Below are 25,290 nucleotides of genomic sequence, written 5' to 3'. Positions count from 1 at the left end.
GCGGCGTGGACTCATTGGGCCGGAAGGGCCTGTTACCACGCTGTAAATAAAATTTTAAATTTTAAATTTTAAATTTGCCCTCATCCCAAAGCCTGAAATGCTTTCTAAATAGATCAAATTTCCCTCTGGCGTTTACTTTTGAATCTGCTTCCATAACCCTTTCAGGCAGTGTATTCCAGTTGACAACATCTAAATGTTTAAAAATACCCTCCTCATCTTGGCAATAATGGCAATCACTTCAAAACTATATTCTTAGTTACCAAGCATCCTGTCAATAGACGGAAAATGAGGTGTTGTTCTTCCAGTTTGCACTTGGAATTCTCCTGGCAGTGGAGGAGGCTGAGGACTGACATATCTGTGATAGTGTGGGAGGGGGAGTTGAAGTGACTGGCAATGGGGAGATGCAGATCGCAGTTACGGACAGAGTGCAGGTGTTCTGCGAAATGGTCACCTAGTCTGCATTTGGTCTCATCAATGTAGAGGAGGCTGATTGCAGTAGATGATATTAAGGGAGGTGCAGGTGAATCTCTGTCTCACCTGAAAGGACTGTTTGGGTCCCTGGATGGAGGTGGTGTTGGGGCAGGTGTTGCACCTATGGTGGGGGCAGTGGAAAGTTCCCGGGGATGGGTGGGTGGGGGGGAGGAGTGAACTAGGGAGTCGCGGAGAGAGCGGTCCCTGTGAAAGGCACAAAGGGGTGGGGAGGGGAAGATATGGTAGTGGGGTCCCATTGGAGATGGCAGAATTGGTGGAGAATCATGTGTTGGATACATAGGCTGGTGGGATGAAATGTGAAGACAAGGGGGACCCTATCCCTGTTGGGTCTGGGAGGGGTGGGGGTGAGAGCAGATGTGTGGGAAATGGCAGGGATATGGGTGCGAGCTTTCTCGACCACATTCGGGGGGAAGCCCCGGTTTGAAAAGAAGTTGGATATCTCGGATGTCCTGGAGTGGAAAGCTTCATCATGGGAGCAGATGTGGTGGAGGTGGAGAAATTGAGAAAAAGGGATAGCGTTCTTGCAAGAGACAGGGTGGGAGGAGCTGTAATCGAGGTAGCTGTGGGCATCAGTGAGTTTGTCGAAGATGTCGGTGGATAAGGAATCTCCTGAGATGGAGATGGAAAGATCGAGGAAGGAGAGAGAGAGAGGTGTCAGAGATAGTTCAAGTGAATTGGAGAGCAGGGTGAAAATTTGTGGCGAAATTTATGAAACTGTTGAGTTCCACACAGGTACAAGAGATGGCACCAATCAATATAGTGAAGAAAGAGTTGAGGAATGGGGCTGGAGTAGGCTTGGAACAGAGACTGTTCAAAGTAGCCAATGAAGAGGCAGGCATAGCTGGGGCCCATGCGAGTGCCCATAGCTATGCCCTTGGTCTGTAGAAAGTGAGAGGAATCAAAAGTGAAGTTGCTTAGGGTGAGAACAAGTTCAGCCAGGCGGAGGAGAGTGTTGGTGGAAGGAGACTGGTTCTGTCTCCAGTCAAGAAAGAAGCGGAGGGCGGTGAGGCCATCATTATGGGGAATGGAGATATATAGGGACTGGACATCCATGGTGAAGATGAGATGTGCGTGCCAGAGAACTTAAAGCTATGGAAGAGTTAGAGAGTGTCTGATGTTTCATGGATGTAGGTGGGAAGGGATTGGACCAGGAGAGACAGGACAGCGTCCAGGTGTGAGGACATGAGCTCCATGGGGCAAGAGCATGCGGAGACGATAGGTCTGCCGGGACAGTCCTTCTTGTGGATTTTGGGGAGGAGATAGAAGCGGCCCTGACAGTCTATTTTGTGGATTTGTGGAGACTACTGCGAAGTCTCTTTGTTGCTCTAGTATTACTGCTCCACTGTGAAGTCTCTTCATGTTTCTCCAGTCATCCTGTCAATAGAAACAGTTTCTCTCTCTCAAACATCTTTATCCTTGCTGAATTGTGGTGCCCAGAAATGAACACATTCCTCGGATTAAGATCCAACTAGTGATTTATAAAATCATAGTATAACTTCCTTGTTTTTGTATTTTATGTATTTCTTCCATAAATTAAGCAAACCATATGCTTTATTTAAAACCTTTATTAATTTTACAGGCTACCTTGAAAGACTTCTGAATGTGAATGCTTTGGTCTCTCTGTTCCTGCAATAAAAGTTGTATGATTCACTTTCTATGTCTTCTTGTCCTACTAAGATGCACCATTTAAGATAAGATAAAATAAGATATCATATAAGATAAGATGTCACATGTACATCGAAACACACATTGAAATGCATCTTTTGCATAGAGTGTTCTGGGGGGCAGCCCACAAGTGTCGCCACGCTTCTGGCGCCAACATAACATGCACAAAACTTCCTAACCTGTATGTCTTTGGAATGTGGGAAGAAACTGGAGCACCTGGAGGAAACCCATGCAGACATGAGGAGAACGTACAAACTCCTTACAGACAGTGGCCAGAATTGAACCTGGGTCGCTGGCGCTGTAATAACATTATGCTAACCGCAACACTACTGTGCCTGCCCATTCATTTCCACATTAAATTACATCTGGCTTGGATCTGCCCAGTGAGTCAGCTTGTCTCTGTCATCTTGTGAAGTCTGCTACTATCCTTCAAACTACCATTACAAGCTTTGTGTCATCTGCAAACTTGAAATGTGCTCTATATATCCAGGTCTAGGCCATTAATATATATCAAAAGAGAGTAATGGTCTTAGTACCAATATTTGGTATACACATCCCTCCAATTTAAATAAAAACAGGCATTCTCTTCTTCTCTCTGCTTTCCGTATCACAGCCAAATTAATACTATCTTCCTTTTCTTCCCATGGGCTTCAATTTTGTTAACAAGACCATTATACAGTAGTGTATCAAAATCTTTTGAAAGTCTACATTCCATCTGCTCTGTGATGTATCCTATTTTGAATCACCAGGGATGAGAAGGTTGGATGACAACATCAGAAGTTTTCTGTGGATTGCACGATTCTTCTGTTGTAGATACAGTGGATTAGTAGAGAATAAATTTAGTACCAAGAGGACATGATTGTATTCATTGTGATTTTAAAAGTTGTTTTCTAATTAGCTGACAGCTATCACTGTGCTGAGCAGACACAACGTTGTGATAAATTTAGGAAGGACCAAATTGATCGATGCAGAATGATGGGATATAATGACAGGTATTGTTGTCAGCAATATTATCAAGTGAACACACTTGTATAAATTCCTCTCAGAGATTTTAATGGAAACAGTAACCAATTTAAAATCGCAGATTGATGTCCCTACCTAGAGAGAAGAGGAAGAATTTTGTTTGAACATCAAATGATTTTAAATCCAGCACCCCCCAGCAAAAAGAAGTATGATTTAGCAGCCATACTTAGCTGAATCGGTATTTACTGCAGGAGTTCTCAGGAAGGTTCCCTGACCTGAAAGATGAACTGATTTCTATTTCCACAGATGCTGCTTTATCTGGCTAAATTTTTGTTTTTACTCCAGGAGCAGTTTATCCAGGTGTATTTCTGCTTCAGTCAGAGTAATTAGTAAAAACTTGAGGAACATCATTGGTATGTAATTTTTCACAGGATATGAACAATTGTCAGGCATTTCTAGCATTAATCGCCCATCCCTGGTAGCATTTGGGAAAAATGGTTGAACCTTTCTTCCTGAAACATTGTCGTTGGTGTGGTGAAGGTACCACCTACAATTTTGTTTAGTAAAGAGTTGTTGGATGTTCACACTGTGACCATATAGCAACAGAGATACAAGTCCCAATTGTGTTGTACTTCGAGGTACCATGTTCCCATTCATTTACTGACCTTGTCATTCTTTGATGGAAATTGTATATTTGGGAGGTGTTGCTGAAGAAGAATAGAATAATAACTTCACACACTTTGTCCTTTCTTTGCATTAGAGCATGCAATTCCATTTTAAATTTTATATACGGCATTTGGTCTGTATTGGATCAAACTTTACATTATCTGAAATAACTTTAATTGATCATTAAGATCTGTCTAAGCTGTTATTGTAAAACGAGGCTCATATTCTCTAATTGTGACTTTTAAAAACCACCTTCCCCCCTCCCCCCGACTCAGTGTACAAGTCAATGTAGAATTGTTTTAGTTTTGTTGCCAGGCACAAGAGTTTACTGAACTGATGAGCATTTGATCAAGGTTAAATTAGAAATTTAATGCTAACTTGCATTAGTTAATTAATGTTAGCCCACACTTGCCACATTTAGTAAAAAGTGCTATACATCATAATGAAGGAGTCCGCCCAAAGAGCTGAACTCTGCATCCACAAGAGATCTGTGCAAAACCTGTGAAAGGTCTTTGGAGTATGATTCTCTTTTACCTGTCACTCTTAGCCTATAGCAATTAAACATCTAGAACAGTAACTACATTTTAAAGGACACAGCCTACTGTGGCAAAAAAAGGAAAGATTAATAAAGTTCTGAAAAGGAGTTCTCTGAGAACTCTGAACTGTGCATTGTAGATTGTTGCTATCTTCTGAGAATTCTCCTGATGCTCTTCCAATATTGAAAAATATGGAGGTGATTGACTTACTTGCTACAATACAGTAGGGAGCCATTCAGCCCATTTGGTACATGCCAGGTGCCAACAGAGAAACCCCACCAGCCCCATTTCCACTTCCCTTATTTACATGTAGCCCTACCAACTTATTCTCTCCCATCAACTTTGATTCAGTTGCCACTCACTGAGACTATCAGGTAATTTAGTGTAGCCAGTTTACGTACCTGCCCTTCTTTGAGATGTAAGAAGAAATTGCAGCACCCAGCAGAAACCTACATGGTCACAGGGTGAATGTGCAAACTCCACACAGACATCACCAGATCAATCCCAGGTCCCTGGAGTGGTAGAGAAGCAGCACAAACAAGTTACTGTACCACTCACAATCTAATTGTTAGCATTTACCATTCTTCCTTAGCATCAATTTCAAGTCATGCAACCAAAGAATGCTTTTCGTCTGTTAGCCTGCTGTGTGGTGGAATTTCCTGCCAAATTTACACAAGACTTTTTTCAGTCTTCTATATACTATCACCATTCTGCTCTAATTTAGACAGAGTGCCACTTTCCTGAATTACTTTCCAGAGATATGACCATCGATTTACTCAGGTTCGTAGCTGGTGGTTACACAGGAGACTGCAGATGCCAGAATCTGGAGCAATAAACGAACTGTTGCAGGAATTCAGCAGGTGGAGCAGCATCTGGGGGGGGGGTCAAGATCCTGCATCAGGACAGAGTCTTGATCTGAAACATCCGCGATTCCTTTCCCCAGACACATGCTCTTCGACTGAGTTCCTCCAGCAGTTGTTTTTTCTGCTGATAGCTGGTGTTTTTCTGCTGATCAGCTTCCTGAGCACAGGATTTATGAAGTGTTTTTTTTCCTTGTCCTTGAATTTGTATTGCTCCCTTACCACTTCCGCTGTTTTGCAGATGAAAAACTGCAGTGGTCTGTAGTACATTGCTCTCACCGCCTATTGTAAAGGCCATTCTGTGGCTGATGGACGGGATGTGTACTTAATGGAGCATGACTGACCTTGCTGCTTTCCATGAAGCTTCTTGAAATGTAGTCACTGACACAATGCTCGGATCCATAATGCTTCAGGATGTGCGGATAGTGAAGGGAAACCCCTGCCCTTGATAGTTTTAAAGGTGGCCAGTTGGCAGGGGGGTGGAAAGGGAGTCGGTCTTGAGCAACTAACTTACAGTCTTTAACCAGGTCCCAAATTTAAATATTTTAACGAGATTGTGTGCCTCATGTATTAGCTCTTGTTTAAATTTAATGCAGGTGGGCTGTGTTTCCCATTATCTGGAATTTTACATCTTCCATGAACCCATTTCTAATCTCCCAAAGACAGCAGTGTTTAGCATGTGCCCTGCCTTAAGCTTTTTTCTCTATATGATGCCTATGAATTCCAGCATTTGACAAGCAAGTGAACCAATCAGGTGTTGTCCCCTGGGAAGGAGAAAGAAAATACACGATTAACTTGTTAAGGGACTGTTCCCTGCAGTGCTGCATCAGCTTGGTCAAATAAAAGCAGTGAGCAGTCAGTGTTTCCATGTTAATGTAAAGTTATTGATTGTGAAGTTTTGCTTCCTGAAGGACAGAACATGAAGATTGCTGAAGTATCTGGTAGGCCTGACTTTGAAAGTGAAGCTGGAATTGTTTATATTTTAATCCATCCAGATATAGAGAATGTGTAATGGTATTTTGTTCATTCAAAAGTGATGTCTATCAATTTTTCTTTTATTATCTAGTAGCTTGAATTAAGCAATTTGAACACAATTGCCCTGTAGGTGCTTTTACACAATTTCAATTAGAATTAACATAATTTCAATGAAATAACTTCACATTAAGAACAGTAAGCTGTACTATAAATATCCTGCAGCAGCAATGCTGGTGTGTTGCAATGCATGACTAATTAATGAAAATATTGCCTGATTTTTGCAGCCCTTCTATCCTAGTTCTGCTTACAAATGGGGCTGTAATGGGTAGAATGTGCAAAGGATACAGTACTGAATTCTGACTTTTTTCCTGCTGATCGGACCTCCACTGAAACAGTTGTGAGCCTATAGGGTGTATGCCAATCAGGATCAAATCTTCCATGATACTTAACATCATTTTGTTTTCTCAGCTGGTGCCGGTTCTCACAAAATGATCTGAGTTATCCATTGGCCCTTTCAGGGGAATCACCAGCATGGTTAAAATTCCTTACCCATCTTTTAATTGCAATTGAGAAGGTTTAAGTGGTCCTTTTATTAAGTCCTTGGGTGTAGTGGTTACAAATTGCTGTTAGTGTAAGTTCTAAGACTGAGAAGTTGGATCCTTCCATTTTGTTTTTGTCAATGCAATAGGATCCAATCTGGATTGTTAAATGATCAAATAGTGGCTGTAATGCTTCCTGATATAATTAACACCCTAATGGATATTGGATCCAGAACTGAATTCTTAGTGCTAACATTGATAGCCTTTTAACAGTGTTTGTTGCAGGTCTGGTAATGATACGTGCCATTCTGTTGCATTTACGTTCCAAACGGGAGATATTGAAATGCATTGTTTTACTGGTCTGTTTTCAGTGACAGTTGTTCATTCTTCTTAGCAAGATGATATTTGATTAGTTTGGTCTGCTACATTGCTTTTTTAAGGGTCATTCAGAGTTTCACTTCTGTCACTATACAAGAAATAATTTAAGGGAGCTTGAATGACTCTACCTTTATCCAACATTGAGGATATGGACAAGCATTACAGGTGTTGAAGGTATGCAAGGAGACTTTAGAGATTCCAAATGCCTGTATCTTTTGAACTAATGTAAAACATATTATCCCTAGATCTCTCTGAAAGGCAATATACAAGCAGGCTCAGGTTCACCATGGCACAAATTTATGACCTTTTGCATGAAGACATGAGATCTGAACCTGAGTGTAGACTGCTCTCCCTGTAGAAGTGAGAGTCACAGGGAGATGTATTATTCGCTTTGACAGATGGAGCAATGTAGCACAAGTAAAATTAGATAAAGCATCACACAAGGAATTGAGAAAAGGCAAGTAAAGGACCAGAGATCAGGCTGGTCCTTTCAGATCAGATCAGATCAATGATTCTCCTCAACAATCATTGGTAAATTTCAAGTGTGTTTCATTTCTGGTCAGTGTGTTCAATATGTATTTACTTTAATGATTCTAGTATTTCTTTCAAAATAATGCACTTGATGGTTTTGAAGTTCTGCCAAGTGCGCACACCTCAATGTTTCCCCCACCCCACACATTCTCTCTCTCTCTCTCACTCTCACTCTCACTCTCACTCTCACTCTCTCACTCTCACTCTCACTCTCACTCTCTCTCAACTTGCTCAGTTTTTCTGAAATTCTTCTATGTGTGATTCTATACACAAGGTACTCACTAAATGCTCCTGTACTGTTATCATGGAAGTGTGTTAAGATAATCAACCTTCCAACTAAGCCAAGTTTATGAGTTATATGGCAGATATTTAAAAAGAAGGAGAGTGACCGAAGAAGAACGCACACCTTACACTTTCTCCCTCAGAGCCATATTTGCAGGTTTAATAACTCTCAAACTAATGTGTGCTTTCACTGTGACTCCAGCCAGGCCTGTGGAAGACTGGTCTGTTTCTGTGTGCTCAACATTAGATGGCTATATTGGATGCCTGTGAGTACTTCTTTTGCTGTGAGGGTTGGCTTCAGGTTGATATGATCTTCCAGGACTGAGTGCAGTTTGTGGATACTAGCTGCAAGGATACACATGCAAGGACATTGTGTGAGGGCCAGTTCTGCCAGGAGAAATACTAACATCTTGATGGATGTCAAATTATTTTTGCTCAGCTGCTTGACTGAGATCCTTGGGGTACTGGGCAGACATCATGGTACACGTCTACTGTGAACAGATTGCCCAGCTGTTGCTTAAATCCTCCGGATCCTTCACCACACCAAGGAATCACACAAAACTGCTGTCCTGAGCTCATGGGTGACATATCTCTGCTTCTCCAAAGTAAAGTCTGTAGATGCAAGTCAGCAGTCTGCTCAGGACTGGCATCCAGCCAAACTCTGATGGACAAAAATTGTACCTCCTGCGTCAGGTTTATTCATCGATATGACTCCATCTATTGATGCATGGAGGCAGAAACAGAATCCATGGGGCCAGGTAGTGCTAGGGTGGTCACGATGGAAAATTGGAAGTTGGATATCACCTCAGGAACTGAGTTTATACTCTCCACACTCTGAGTCAACTGTGTTAGAGTCATTGAGTCATACAGTGCAGAAACAGGCCCTTCAGCTCATCATGTCCATGCCAACTATCAAATACTTATTTCTACTAATCCCACTTCCCAGCACTTAGTCCGTAACCTACTGCTGTCAGGAATTCCAAAAACCTGTATCTTATTGCACCATTCAAGGAATTCAGCCTTTATGTCTGGATCTCCTAGCAGTTTGATGAAACAGTCTGTGATTCCTGGCAACTTCAGTCAATTAAAGAAAAGTTAATGTATGCTTCTTCTGACAGAAGTTGTTTGCTTGAGTGAGAGGCATCTTGTTGTGTATATATCAGTGGCTGTGTGAGTACATTGGATAGCATTGACTTTTGTGAATCCACTGATGTTCACATTTTTGATATTGTGGAGAATTGTTAGACTATGGAGCCTCAGTGTGATGTATCTAGTCATGAAAGTTCTTCTGGCACCAATCCACTGTCCAGGTATTTGGAAAGACGACAGTTCTCATGGCTCACAGGCAGCCCAGACCCTACCTGAGATGGCACTGGCAGATGGCCGAGTTCCTCTTACACAAAGCAGAGCCCTTCTTGGTTCAGTTGCTTGCAACAGGACTTCTGTATCACTCTCTGAGCAGCTTGGGACATGGTTCCCGGTCTCAGTATCCTCTCTGTGCTGCTGTCTGTTTGCTGATGGTTCAGCACCCCTGTTAAGTGTTGTAACCCATGCTATTTGTCTGGTCTGTCAAACATGTGGCAGATCTTTGCTATTGGAATGAGAATGCTGTTTCATAGTGCTATATCTCATGAAGGTCATTATTTGCCATTTCACACACACACACACACATATAATTTTTAAATATTGATAATTTAATACAATGATGGAAATGGTACCTCCCTAACTGACATATGTTAATCACACAACGTTTAACAATTTTTTTCAACAGTTTACAATATCTAAGCCTTGGACTTTGCTCTAGTGATAATGAGGAAACCAGAAATTATGTCTTGTTAAGGATGGTGTATGGCCCTACTGAAGTGATGTTGTTCCCATGCACCTTGTGCTCTTCTCTTAAAGGTGGTGGAATTTGTTGGTCCATGACCTGGTGAGGAAACGTTGGCGGGTTGCTTCAACACTTCTAGATACCACAGCCATGGTTCATTGAAGGTGAAGTGAATGAAGCTTTAGTTTAGTGAATGGATGGATATTTTGCTTTGTCCTGAGTGATTGAATGTCATGAATGTTGTTGTATTTGCGAGGGGAAAGTGTTCTATCACACTCCAGCCTTGCAACTTGTAGATGAGTCAAACCACAAAATAGCAAATGTCTGACCTGCTCTCTGTGCTACAGTGTTTACCTTCCTGTTCCATCTGAATATTTTGGACAATGGTGACCAATTGGTTGTCAATGGGGCCACTTGAGTCCAATGGATACATGTTCTCCCATCCCATTGTAAAGAAACAGTTTAGTGCTAACTGTAGTGCAGCTGCATAAATGTAATCCAAAAATCAAAGCCAAAAAAAAAGACCAAACCATATCTCAGTGACTCTTCTCTGGTGAGTGACCCCAGAATTTTGCTCATGACTTGAATAAGGGCCTCCCCTGGTGAACAAAACAAGAGCTGAACTGATGTAATGTTCTATGTATGTCTTCCTTAATATCTCATGTGGAAGTGGTGCAAAGCACAAAACACTTGTTCTACTGGAAGAGGTAAGTATTCTGGAGATTCAGATTGTCTATTTTTGAGTTTTCATGGGTCGGAATGGGATGATTCTTCCCAGGTACTGAGATCCCATTGAGGCCCACAGTAAAATCTGTGCTCTTGGCCACTCGTTGGTGTTCAGATGCTGTGTACCCAGAAGCACAAGTTGGCAATGTGTTCTGCGAACACAAAATATTTGTGACAAATTCTATTTGTTGGCTTGTTTGTCCTGTGGAAGATGAGGTCTTCAGAAACATGCATGAGAAGTTCTATGGAACCCTTATCCAGATTTTGCCAGCTTTCAGGTTTTGAACAGATTCAGAAAGTAATGATGAACTGGATTATGTTTTGATTTGAAGTTGTAATTGGATGAGGATTACAATAAAAGCAGAATTGTTCTTTTGGTTTGAATATCACTGTCCTGTATCAGAGGACCTGCTTTGCAGTCAAGAAAGTCAGGCAGAGTTATCTGAAGCACTCCTGTTTAATTCACCTGTCCATGCCAAATGCACCTCTATCAAATTTAATAAAAAGTCTCATTTCCATGTGTTATACTGCAGATCAGATTTTATGATTGCATTGTAAAAAAAAAAGTATTGGACTGGAACTGTTAACAAGGTTCCATTGTTGGTGAGTGGCCTGTTTCACAGTGATTGTAGGTTGGAGGAACGGTTTATCTCTTCCTATCTTTTTTTACAATGCAAGACTAGAAATAAGGCAGATGATCTTTGTGACACAAAGGCCATACTTGGGGAGATGATGGGCATCAACAAGTCATTCTGACTAAAGAACTACTTCTGATGGAAGCAATACTTATTCGTCATAGACTTCAGGAAGAGGGATGGTGCACATGCTCCTGTTTACATCAACAGTGCTGAGATTGAGAGGGTTGAGAGCTTCAAGTTCCTCGGAGTGAACATTACCAATAGCCTGTCCTGATCCAGCTGCGTAGAGGCCATGGCCAAGAAAGCTCATCAACGCCTCTACTTCCTCAGGGGTCTAAAGAAACTCGGCATGTCCCTGGTGACCTTCACCAGCTTTTATAGATGCACCATAGAAAGCATCCTATCTGGATGCATCACGGCTTGGTGTGGCAACTGCTTTGCCCGAGACTGCAAGAAACTGCAGAGGGTTGTAGACACAGCTCAGCACATCATGGAAACCAACCTCCCTTCCTTGGACTCTGTCTACGTTTCTTGCTGCTTCAGTAAAGCAGCCAGCATGATCAAAGACCTCACCCACCTGGGTCATTTCCTCTGCCTCCCCCCTCCCATCGGACAGAAGATACAAAAGCCTGAAGGCACGTACCACCAGGCTCAAGGACAACTTCTGTCCCACTGTTATAAGACTATTCAATGGTCCCCTTGTACAATAAGACCTCACAATCTACCTCATCATGGCCTTGCATCTTATTGTCTATCTGCTTGCACTGCACTTTCTCTGTAACTGTAACACTTTATTCGGTATTCTGTTATTGCTTTTCCCGTGTACTACCTGCAATGTACTGATGTGATGAAATGATCAATACAGATGGCATGCAAAACAAAGTTTTTCACTGTACCTCGGTACATGTGACAATAATAAACCAATTGACAAATATAATTTGCCAACCAAGCCCAGACAGGGTGGATGAAAGTCCTTGCAGCGTCTGAGGTCACAGTAGCCTTGGAAATGACAGCTGTGCCGCAGGCTTGCGAATGGCACGGTTCTCTGATCCCACTGGGACTATGCATCACCCATGGGATTATATCCCGTTTAAAGAACTTACTTTAGCCTTGCTGGCTGAATACCTCACATTGGTCTGCAGAACTGCACCCCTCATCAGTAATAAAGCTTTGCTTAAGTGTTGGGTACAAATAAGTCTTAGATCTACGTATGTCAGTGGTCGTATGTCTATTCAGACTTTCTGGGACTGACTGTCCTGATGTTCAGAATATAGAATTACGTGGTAGTTACAAATGGGAATGGACTAACCGGTCTGAGTATATTCTCTGGAGGAGCAGCTGTCCTGAGCCTACATACCCACTTTGTGGCCATATTCCTATCCTTCTCCTTCCTTCATCCACCCATCTAGCTATTTTTAACCATTGACGTGAATGCAAGATCTTAGTTCTCAGTGGTCACTGAAAATCTGCCAATTTCTCATTTAATGCAATCATTTTTTGGTAGTAAGCATGACTCCAAACCAATCTCATAAAGAGGTGCTTATACTAACATAATGCTTTTTCTTTGCTAATTCTGAATAGATTTCCCACTCTTCAGAGGCTCTAATCAACAGCAAACATAGACTCGATGGGCCAAATGGCCTCATTCTATGTTGTAAGTAAAATATGAAATATAAATGTGATATAGGAATAGGAGCATACCATTTGACCACTCATTACACTTCTACTATTGAGTTAGATCATGCCCAATCTGTATCTCAACATATTTACTCAAATGAGACCTTGATGTACAATACCCAATATAAATCCTACAGTCTCAGGTTGTAAAAGTTTAATTGACCCCAAATCAGCCATCTGTAAGGGAGATGGCTCCAAACCTCTGCTCCTCTTTGTGTGAAAATGTCCCTGGTGGTTTCACTTCTGAACATCAAACTTTAATCCATAGACTCTCTGCCTTGTCTTTCTAGGTGACAAGAGGTCAGAGGTTTCTGAAATGTTGTTGAAAAGGCAGAGAATGATAATTTTTTTTCACAGTGCATGAGCTTCTTAAGGATGCCATGATGTGGTCTGCAGCTCACTATCTTAATTGCAATGAGATCCAAGGATCCTAGTGCCTTTTTGTCATTTTGCAATGGGATCATTACTTGCACCCATTAGGAGTTTGAAAAGTATGCTTACTCAATTTCACACCCAGTGTGTTTTAATTATTTTTAATTAGGTGCTGCATTTTGCTGTTAATATGTGATTGTGGAATGTTTTTCTGAATAAAATTCAATCTAACTATGTGTGAAATTTTCATTGTGAGTGAACTTTTTACTTGAGGCAGATTTGTCTTATTATTGTACTCTCCCTCATTTTTTCCTTCATAAGTGTATACTTTCCAAATAGTCTTCATACAAATTCATGTACAGTTTTTGTCATAGATTCCGTGTACAATTCTCAATAAAAAAAGTCAAGACCCTTAAGGAATTGCTCAAAATTTATGACCTTGAATTTCCACATATTCCCTGAGGTGTAGTTAAAAAAACTACTCTAAATTGAACGGAATATCAACCGTGTTTCTTTTTAAAACCATTGAATTGCAATAAATTCATTAAATTGCTAAATTTATGACAATCTTTTTCCGTAGAATTTAACTATAGAAATATAATTATTCTAATGAATGCAAAAATGTCTGCTTTGCTAAATTTTGCATATTGCAACCAATTTCAGCATTTGGTTTTGCTGAATTGAAAAACAGGACTCATGAAGTCCTTCAAATACTTTAAAAAAAAGTTACAGTTTTGTTTTGAAATTTTGCAGAATATGCTATTGTTCAATGTTTTAAATACTAATTATATAGCCAAAGAATTTAGAACCAACCTTGGTAATGACAGAGAAGAATCTATGATATACAGAAACTTCATTATATTTCAGTAGTACATTATGCTACACATTATGTCCCTCTGCAGCATAATTTGCTCTTTGATAAATTTCATACCTACAACAGCATGCAAAACCAGTTACATCAGGATATTGTTCAACAAAAATTCTGGTATGCTTTGGACAGATATTATTTATGTGCATGGAAACGTGTAAAAATTAAATTGTGAACATGCTCCAATTTCTTAATGGTAGAAATAAATACTTATTAATGAACACCTATTGCCTTTTTCCAATTTTTATCAGTTTTGTCCTTTCTTTCATCTCCTAAAGATCTCAATTTCTTTCTGAGGTGCAATTACACAAAATCATACAATACAGAAGAAGGCCATTTGGTCCGTACCTTTAAGCATGAGCATCCTGTTATCTCTGTGTCTATGTGTGTGTTCATACTGTGATGTTGATTGGACAAGAGAGAAATTGTGGTGTATCTATTTTAGGCTTTGTAACATTATCACGAACAGTGTGGAACATTAAGTCTGCCAGCTTAAAGATTCAATATGTAAATCATTAGCATGCTTCCTTGCAAGTAAATCACTACCTCTTTGGATATATTTGTTGCGTCTCAGTGCCCTTGTACAGACAATGCACCAGTTTCTACCAGATTTGTCTGTTTCAACTCTTTCCCAAAAGATGTTAATTTTTTTCTGAGATGCAATTACACAGAATCGTACAGTGCATTTGGTTGCTCTAATACTTTAAAGAGCCATCCAATTACTCCCCATTGCCTAACTATCTTGTAGACCTGTTAATGTTTCTTTTCTCAGGGATTTTCCAATTGTCTTTGGAAGATTTATATATATCTGCTTGCAATACTCAATTAGTGCATCAGGTTTATAACCATTTCAGTGTTTAAAAATAAACCTCCTCAACTTGCTTTATTCTTTTGCCAATTATCTTAAGTCTGACCCTTCTGGGTACTGACTTCTGAAGATGAGAACATTTCCTGATTACTTACAGTATCAAAATCACTTATAAAGTGGAATACTTGGACAGCTACAAGTTGGCTTCCCCAGAATACCATTTCTTGTACACGAGTACTGATCAGTGAGTGAAATATTGATAAACTATTTGACTATTGGGAGGAGCCATCAAGATAAACCCAGTCCCATCAGGACCAGATGGCATTCATGCACACTTCACTTCAGGCAATTTTCTCCTCTGTAACTTTGGTGCACCAAAGGCTATTGTGACATTTTGACAAGTGGCTCAGGAGAATCCAGGGAATCAGACCTTCCTAGCTTATGGTTTTAGCTGCTTCCCAGCTTAACAAATGGATATATTGAAGAGCTTGACACAAAGCCTCAATCAAAAACTTTGCAGAAATTTTAATGAATTGGAATGTGCACTTTTGAAGAGAAAAATAATGAGACTGGGTACAATAATGAGATGAATGTGCCTTGAGTAACATTACTCAAAGTGAAGACCATCCATCATTGGACTGAATTTATTCTGGGAGACTTGTGCAGAATGACATTGCACAATCATCAGTGTTAACAAATAACTAGACAGGAAAAACTGCTTAGAGCTTATCCATTTAAATCTAAAATTTATATATTGGATCATGTGCTTGCATGGCCAGTGATCCGCAGTCTAATTTTGACTTTTGCTGGAGCAGGCTGTACTGGAGAAGACTTGTTAATGAAATCATATCAGATCCAAAATTGGACTATTCATTTTAACGTGCCTGACATTCTCCCTGCATCAAGTGCACACCAAGTAACACCATTATCTGCACAATGGCCATTTCCATCCTTAAAGACATAAATTTGAACTGTCTCAGGAGATCTTGGAGTTCATCATGTTAGTTTGTTGCTTTTCTTGCTATTTAAAGAGACACACTGCTGAAAATGGGAGAACTGACTGGGCTGTTTCAGAAGGCACTGAAGGTGCACAGCCACCTTTCCCAGATGTACAACAGAAGGGCAGTGTTTTTTTGTAATCACCATTTAGCTGCTGAGATGTTAATTCCATGGGTTCTCTATAGTGACGCCACTGGCAGCACTCCGTTACTGGAGGTGCCAGGATGAGCATGACTGGCCACTCAAGGTGCGAGGAAGGAGACAAAGCTACGAACACCATTAAAGACCTCTCTAATGAGCAAGGTATTCATAGGTTCAGGTTTCTTAAATCCATGATACCTGATGTTCTGTTGGAAGACCAGCCATGCCTTAGTGCACAGACTTCACTCCCCATGGAGGTTAGGCCACCTTTGACTCTTAACTGCCTCATCACAAGAACTTTTAGAGCGGCTGCAGAAGATCACTGATGCATCTAAAAGGTCTCGCTAGCACTGTATTTGCAAAGAAGCTGTTTTAGAGAGAAACAGGTGGTATCACAGGCACTGGCATTCAACAGTATTGCTCACTTCCTATCTACTGCACTCATATGCTTGAAGTTCGCTTAATATCCCAGATCTACTTATGAATAGGAAATGTTTTGATTCCTTCAATAAACTATGTGGATTAGAAGAAAGTGTCCTTTTGTTCATAGAGTTCATAGGGTTATGCAGCATGGAAACAGGCCCTTCAGCCCAACTGGTCCATGCCAAACAAGATGCCCCATCTAAGTTTGCCCATTTGCCAGCATTTGGCCAATAACCTTCTAAACCTTTCCAATCCATGTACCTGTCCAGCTATCTCTTAAAAGTTGTTATTGTACCTGCCTCAACCACTTCCCCTGGCAGCTCATTCCACATACATATCATCCCTAGTGTAAAAAAAAGTTGCCTCTCAAGTTCCTATTATACCTTTCTCCTCTCACCTTAAACCTCTAGCTCTTGGTTCCCCAACCCTGGGAAAAAGATTGAGTGTATTCACCCTATCTATGCCCCTCATGATTTCATACAACTCTATAATATCACCCCTCAGTCTCCTACACTCCAAGGAATAAAGTCCTTGCCTGACCAGCCTCTCCCTTCACTCAGTCCCTCAAGTTCCTGGAAGCATACAAGGTGCTTTCATTCTGAGGAAGTACACATTGCCGGACATTTTTAGTAGTGGGAACTACCATAGGATGAATCCTGTGCATAAGGGCTACTTTTTGCTTCCCTGATTCTTGCACTAGTCCTCTCTACAACTGCATCTGTATCTCTGCAAATGCACAGATACATTGAAGGCCATGCAAGTATGAAGATCATAGAGGAAAACTCTACAGGACTCCTTAAGATGAGATCTTGTTGTCTATATCTGTCCAGGACCATCCATGGGGTGGCACAGCAGGTAGTGAGGCTGTCTCAAGCAAGTCAGGCAGCATCTCTGGAGCAAAATGGATAGACAATATTTCAGCTCGAGACTCTTCATCTGGACATTTCCCTCCACAGATGCTGCCTGACCCGTTGAGTTCCTCTAGCACTTTGTTGCTCCAGATTCCAGCATCTGTAGTCTCTTGTGTCTCCTTTCAAGTGAGACTGTCTCACAATTTCAGCAACCCTAGTTTGATTTTGACATCTTGTGCTGCTGTCTCGAGTTTACATAGTCTCCCTGTAATTGTGTAGATTTTCCCTGTTTATTCCTGTTTTCCACCCCCCCCCCCCTCACCCCACTTCCCAAAGGCATGGCGGTTGTTAGGTTAATTGGCTACCGTATATTTCTCCTAGTGTAGTTGGGTGTTAGATTCAGTGGGAGTTGATGGGCGTGTGTGAGAAAGTAATTTGCAGTGAAATAAGCAGGGGAAATGGGATTGATCTGAGAGCCAGCATAGACTCAATGGACCAAATAACCTTCTTGTATTTCAAAGGGAAATATGAAATATAAAAGGCTGTTGGATAGGCACATGGATGTAAGAAAAATGGAGGGTTATGGGCTGTGTAGGAGGGAAGGGTTAGATTGATCGTGGAGTAGCTATATACAGGTCAGCATAACATCGTGGGCTGAAGGGCCCGTACTGTGCTGTACTGTTCTGTGTTCTATGAAGTGAAATGCTGCAGTGCTTGCCAAGCAGCTGTAGAGACTCCATCATTGAATACAGCATGCTGTACAATGCAGTAAACCATAGCCAGCAGCCAATACCAGAGGTAATCAAAGACCCCACCCACCTGGGTCATTCTCTCTTCTCTCCTCTTCCATCAGGTAGAAGGTACAAGAGCCTGAGGGCACGTACCACCAGGCTTAAGGACAGCTTCTACCCCACTGTGATAAGACAATTGATTGGTTCCCTTATACAATGAGATGGACTCTGACCTCACGATCCACCTTGTTGTGACCTTGCACCTTATTGCACTGCACTTTCTCTGTAGCTGTGACATTTTACTCTGTACTGCTATTGTTTTTACCCGTACTACCGCAGTGCACTCTGTATTAACCCAATGTAACTGCACTGTGCAATGAATTGACCTGTATGATCGGTATGCAAGACAAGTTTTGCACTGTACCTCGGTACAAGTGACAATAATAAACCAATACCAATAAAGCAATAAGGAGCCCTGGAGCCTGAGATCTATAGGGTAGATCCTAAAGAGCAGCAGCAAAAGGAATAGGAGGGAGAAGAAGACCAGCAGGGAATGTCCCTGCTCACTGTCCACAACCTCACCTCCCAGTTGAACAGAGAAAGCCAGCATTAGAAGCATGGGTTATAAGAGACTCTTTCATGCACTGCAATAGGATTGTCCTTTTGCTTTGAAGTCTCTGCTTCCTTCATGGCAACTAATGCCTGCCTTGCCGTAGTGTGACTGCCATTGAGGAGTATGGCTTTAAGGGCTAACACCCTTCTCTAATTTCAGTGCAGCTGAGCGTCGGGAGATGCTCCAAAATTAAATTCCCAATGCAAGTCAATAAATTTCTTTCCGCATGTGGGTGTCACAGAGGCACATCCAGCAAAGCCGCTGCCTCAGAGCACCAGAGACCCAGGTTCAATCCAGACCTTGGGTGCTGTCTGTGTGTTCTCCCTGTGATCGTGAATGTTTCCTACAGGTGATCCAGTTTACTCCCACATTCCAAGGATGTGCCAGATGATAGGTTAATTGGCTATATGTGGTAGATTCTGGGGAGAGTTGACAATGAAGTGGGGAGAAATAAAATTGTGATTAATGTAAGATTAGTGTAACTGGATGGGTGATGGCCAGTGCAGACTTAGTGTTTCCCTGTTGTATTCTTCTGTAACTCTACTAAAATCCTTAACACCAACATGTTGGAGATTTTTAGTTTTGCATTGGAAAGAGGCAGGAAAACAGAGTTATGTCCAAGATCAGCTTACCCACAATCTTATTCAGTGATGGAACAAGTTGGAGGGGATGTACAGACCAGCTCTGCTGCTTTTTCTTCTGAATTTATGTTCGTACACAAGTAATCAGCGGGGAAAAGCCAGATAACACAAAATCCCCTCACATCCTACTGTTCACATCCATCTGCACTGAATGTAACACACGAATGAATGAGTCACTGCTCCAATTACTTTAATGGCTTGCTACAACATCTCTGTATCTCCCAATGAGTGACATCTCAGTTAAAATCTCAGATCTCTGCATAAAATAATTTTCTGTGACGAATTCTATCTTTTAGGCATAAACAGTGGCACAGATCATCTTGACAGATCATGAAACTTCTTTCATCTTTGGTCCATTAGATGGCAATTCATAGAGAAAACTACTGCAGCCAAATCATGCTGTGTTGTTCTTCTGGTCGACCTTGAGAGTGTTCTGCTCTTCAAGTCTGTGAAGTATAGGATCTTCCTTCTGACATTTCCCTGTGATCAGAATGTACATGTCCCTGACAGCATTCTGTGTCTCCTGCCTGGCAGTGAAGTATATGTTGCTACTGAGTGGCTGCTATTGGGTAGTGTGGCTTTAAGGGCTGACACCCTTAGAGTCATAGATTTGTACAGCATAGAAACAGGCCTTTGTCCCACCATGTCCTTGCTGACCTTTTTATCTATCTACACTAATCCTATTTGCCTATTTTATGTGTCTGTCTAAATGCCTCTTAAATGTAGTAAATGTATCTGATTCCATCATCTCATCTGATGGAATGTTCTGGATATCAACCACTCTCTGTGTAAAACAAAACTTGCTCATAAGATTGCCTTTCAGCTTAAAACTACATCCTCCTTTTTCCTGATACCCTTACCATGGGAAAAAGATTTTCACTATCTACCCTATCTATGCCTTTCATAATCTTATATACTTCCGTCAGGCCACCCCTCGGCCTCCTTCGCTCCAGGGAAAGCAAGCCCCAGCTATCAAATCTCTCCCCATATCTCAAGTCCTCCAATCCATGCAACATCCTCGTGATTCTCCTCTGCACTGTCTAGTTGTTGAAAAGCAAAGTGTGAGATGTGCAAAATTGGGTTGGAAACATGCAGATCCCATTTTCACGCTTGTTTCTCAGTGTAAGCCATCAGGTGCCATTTCAAACCAGATTTTAGGCAATTTTGTGACATTTTTTAAAAAATAAAAAAAAATAAACATTTCAAAATACACTAAACTTCTGTGAAATTAATTAACACATACATTGAAATAAAGAAAAATAACTCAAATTTTATCTGCACCTACCTTTGGAATGGAGGTCAATGACACCATTCAAATACGTAAAGCTGATAGAAATAGAACATAGAACAGTACAGGAGAAACAACGGACTGCAGATGCTGGAATCTAGATGAAAAACACTATGATGCTGGAGGAACTCAGCAGGCCAGGCAGCACCCGTGGGGAAAAACAGGCGGTCAAAAAGGGTCCTGACCCGAAATGTTGCAGATGCTGTTTGCCCTGCTGAGTTCCTCCAGCATCATAGGGTTTTTCATCATAGAACAGTACAGCACAGGAACAGGCCCTTCAGCCCACGATATCTGTGCCAAACATGATGTCAAATTAAGTAATCCTTTCTGCCTGCACATGATCCATATCTCTCCATTCCCTGCATATTCATGTGCCTATCTAAAAGCCTCTTGAACACTACTATCATATCTGCTTCGCCTACTACCCCTGGTAGTGTATTCCAGGTACCTACCGCTCTCTGTGTTTTTTAAAAAAAAACTTGCCTGCACATGCCCTTTTAATCTTTCCCCCTCTCACTTTAAAGCTATGTCCTCTAATATTTGACATTTTCACTCTGGAGGGGAAAAAATCTGGCTGTCTACCCTATCTATCCCTTTCATAATTTTATAAACTTCTGTCTGGTCTACCCTCAGCCTCTGATGCTCCAGAGAAAACAATCCAAGTTTGCCCAACCTCTCCTTACAGCTAATACCATTAAATTCAGGCAGAATCCTGGTAAACCTCTTCTGCATCCTCTCCAAAGCCACCACATCGTTCCTCTAAAGGGGCAACCAGAACTTCATGCAATACTCCGTGCAAACTAACCAAAGTTTTATATAACTGTATCATGAATCTTATAACTCTATGGCCCTAGCAATGAAGGCTAGGGCCATACACCATTCAATACACCTTATTTACCACTCTATCTACTTGCATTGCCACCCTCGGGGAGATATGGACTTGGACTCCAAGGTCCCTCTGTACACCTGATGGGCCAGATATAATCTGTACCCGGCCTCTGAGATCAGGTCATTAGTGAACACCCCTGGACCTAACCAAATCCGTCCTTCTGCATAAGCTGTCTACGTGATCTAGACCCCCCAAAAATATCTGAACTATTATTTCACTCACAAAATATATTTGCAAAAGATATTTTGAAAAATAAACAAAGGATGCTTTTAAACTATACATGCAATTAAGTTTCTTGATATTTGCATATAACTAATGTTCAATTTTCTATTATAATTTAGAGGTTAAATTGGAGAAATTTGCAGGGCACATTAAACTTCTGTGACAAGGTATCAGTGTGACCCACAATGCCTTCTCAATGCCAAAAAATAACAGCTTGGAGCAATTTCTACACCATGAGGAGAGGTAATAAAATCGATTAAAAATTACTTTGCTACATCACTTAACCCCTGGGATATGGTATCAGGAATGAGAGAACCAATAGATCCAGCACTATAAGGGATAATTTTGATTGCTACTGTGCCAGAAACTGGGTGCTGGAAACCTCCCTTGAACCCCTGCCTCCCTACTGTTGTGAGCTGCTGTGCTGGGAATTCTCACAACAATGAATTATACGTGGCTCAGTGTGGAGAGGCTGTCTGTGGGCTGGTGTTGGGTTGGTCAGGGAGTGCGGTGTGGCTGCTCAGCTTCAAGATGTAGTGCTCGGGGCAGCACTACGGCAGGCACAATGAGTGCGGGCCATCACTGGGGTCTGTTCCACGTCTTGACTGATTACCCAGATCCTATGGCCTCTCTCATCACCTCCAGTTGGGTGTGATGAAAACTCAGGATGTCTCTCCTTCTCTTTATTTGGCTGCACAGCTCTACCCAGCCCAAAGATTTCCCTATCTGTTTTTTAAACTACTGTGGGGTTCCTCCACTGCCAGGAGAATTCCAAGCGCAAACTGGAGGAACAGCACCTCATTTTCCGTCTTGGAACCTTGCAGCCTAACGGCATGAACATTGAATTCTCCCATTTTAGATAATCCCCACCCCCCCCCCCCCCCCCCCCCCACACCATGCTTCTCTTCTTCCCTTTGCTAGGCTTTTTATTACCTTTTGTTTTCCTCTCTCTGCTTACCTTTGACCCATCTCCTGGTCGATCTGCTCTCCCCTCCTTCCCCACATCTGCCTATCGCTATCTCTTACCTGCATCTGCCTATCACCACTTTGTGCCCACCCCGCCTCCCCTCTTTTGTCCACCTATCACTGCTCTGCTTTTCCCTCCTATACATTGGGCTTCCTCTTTTCCTATCTTCAGTCCCGAAGAAGGGTCGTGACCTGAAACGTTGACCGCCTGCTTTTCTCCATGGATGCTGCCTGGGCTGCTGAGTTCCTCCAGCATCATAGTGGTTTCCATCATACATGTGGGTGTTTGGAATGGAGGACCAAGAGCCCAATAGCAGGTGAATCCTCTGCAGGACAGTGCAAATTGAAGTACTTGTGTTTCTGAATTTGTGGTGATACTCTTGGGAGGAAGGTTGAACCAATGCCTGGAGTAGAACTTACTGAAAGTACAAATGCAGCAATTAAATATATAAGCACTTGAAGCACTGGTAAAGACATACCTAGACTGGGAGTTGGAGCAAAAGCACAAAGGAAAACAGCTGGGATTTATTTAGAAACAGATCCGTTAAGAATGTCCTACAAAGACATTGCACGAATTTACTGTGTTAAGAGTGCTTTACAAAACAATTCTGTTATAAGCTAAAGTGTAAAAATTGGCAGCATGAACAAAAAAAAATGTGAAAGGGCATCCAACCTCTTGTCAAATGGAAAGAGACATGGCAAAGTCAGTCAGTCGGTGGTGCTTGATGAGTGAGTTGCAAACCTTCCCACAGTGTCTACTGGTCCAATCATCAGATGGGCATTGGAGCACGCTTTGCTTCCAAGCTCAACTGCAGGTCTCCCTGGTGGCTTTTCACCCTGATCCAACTTCTCCAGATTGAGATTTTGTGGACAGGGTTCTCCTAGCTGTCAGAGAAAATGCTGCCTTTCTTGAGACCTTGCTTGGCCTTGTTGCTGGATCAGAGCTACGGCCTTTGTGTCACAGGTGGTTCTTGAGGTGTCACTAAAGCACAGCCTTTGGCACAGAGAGTCTTGGATCATGCTTCTTGGGTGGAATGTTGGCATCCTGTGACATTATTCTTGATAATGATTGCCATGTTGTATTATTTGCCACGCTGTGTGTCCTTGGATGTTTACCACATTAATGGTGCTATATAAATGTACTTCATTGTTGTAAAATAAAATACAAATACTATTAGCAAGAATAAAAGTAATGCAGCTCTAACAGCTCAAACATAAAATCACAAGCAAATAAAAAGACTAAAATTTGTAAATTGCTCTAATTTTAAATTAAAAGGAAGCAGCAGGACCATGCAAAAGACTAGAACTTCCAGTAAAACACAGTGGGAAAGGTATTAAAACAATTAAAAGATTGAGTAAAATAATACAAAGGAACAGGTAAAAGAAAGACTGCTTTGGTGAAATCCATCAGACTTCCAGTAAGCAGTCAAAGTGAAAGTCGTCAATGAAATTTACAGGATTCAGCTTTTACTAAACACATATAAAAGTTGATTCAGCATTACTTAAAGCTGAATATTTAAATAGTATTATATTGTTGTCCCAAGCAATGCTTGTGTTATTCACTCTGGTTTATCATTTTGCATCATATTCATGTTATTTGGAAATAAATGTCTGCTATGTTTATATAATTATGTAATGGGGTAAAATAAATTGAAGATAATAGATCATTTGATAAAATGGGGGCACAGCATATTGTAGGTAGAAGGGTAGAATTTTGTCAAAAGTTTCCAAACCTCTTGTTCCAGAGTTTATACCAGTCTCCTACTGATGTTATGATATATCAAGCAAGCCTCCACTGAAATAACTGACAAAGAATGTCCCAGTTTCTTAAATCACAAATCTGAAATATCATTATTCCTTAGAAACATAAACCACACCCCATCTGGTAATGCAATAATAGTTCCCTAAGCACTGTGTCAACTAATGATTTGGAAGCAGGGTAGGGAGCATAACTAGAATCACAACAAATGATCCTTTATACAGCAAACTAAGTCAACTTACTCAGAAAACAGAGTTTACTTAAAATGTGGAGGAAAAGAAAACTAGATCCACTTCTTCCAATAACAGCAAGGAAATGTTTCCAATAATCTGCAGTAAGTAGAGAATAGTGACATGCAGATTACTTGCATAAAACTAGTCTTATTACCTTCAGCAGATTGGTTACCTGGCTTGATTGCTGAAGAATTACCCAACTATCTCCACTCTGGCTGTTAGTGTTGTCACAAAATGCAGCCTACAATAAGCACAACAAAGAAAATCTTTCATTAATACACATCTTATGGAGGGAAGTAAAGAGTCGATGTTTCGGGCCGAGACCTTTCATCAGGACTGGAAAGGAAGAGGGCAGAAGCCAGTATAAAAGGGTGGGGGGAGGGGGAGGAGCACGAACTGGTAGGTGATAGGTGAATCCAGGTGAGAGGGGGAAGGTAGGCAGGTGGGGGAGGGGGGAAACTGGGAATGATGTGGGATGCTGGGAAGAGGCAAAGGGCTGAACAAGATGGAATCTGATAGAAGAGGACAGAAGACCATGGAATAAAGGGAAGGAGGTGGGGAACCAGAGGGAGGAAGGTGTGGGTGATGGGCAGGTCGTGAGGGTGGGGGAGGGGAAAGAGAAGGGGTAAAGGGACCAGAGGGATGAGGGAAAACCTCCACTTCCTGCATGTCTGCTCTGACCCCATCAACCCTGACATAACAGGGATAGGGTTCCTCTTGTCCTCACCTA

This window comes from Pristis pectinata, chromosome 10 (genome assembly GCF_009764475.1).
Source record: "Pristis pectinata isolate sPriPec2 chromosome 10, sPriPec2.1.pri, whole genome shotgun sequence".
NCBI classification, from domain to species: domain Eukaryota; kingdom Metazoa; phylum Chordata; class Chondrichthyes; order Rhinopristiformes; family Pristidae; genus Pristis; species Pristis pectinata.
This window is presented reverse-complemented; position numbering follows the sequence as displayed.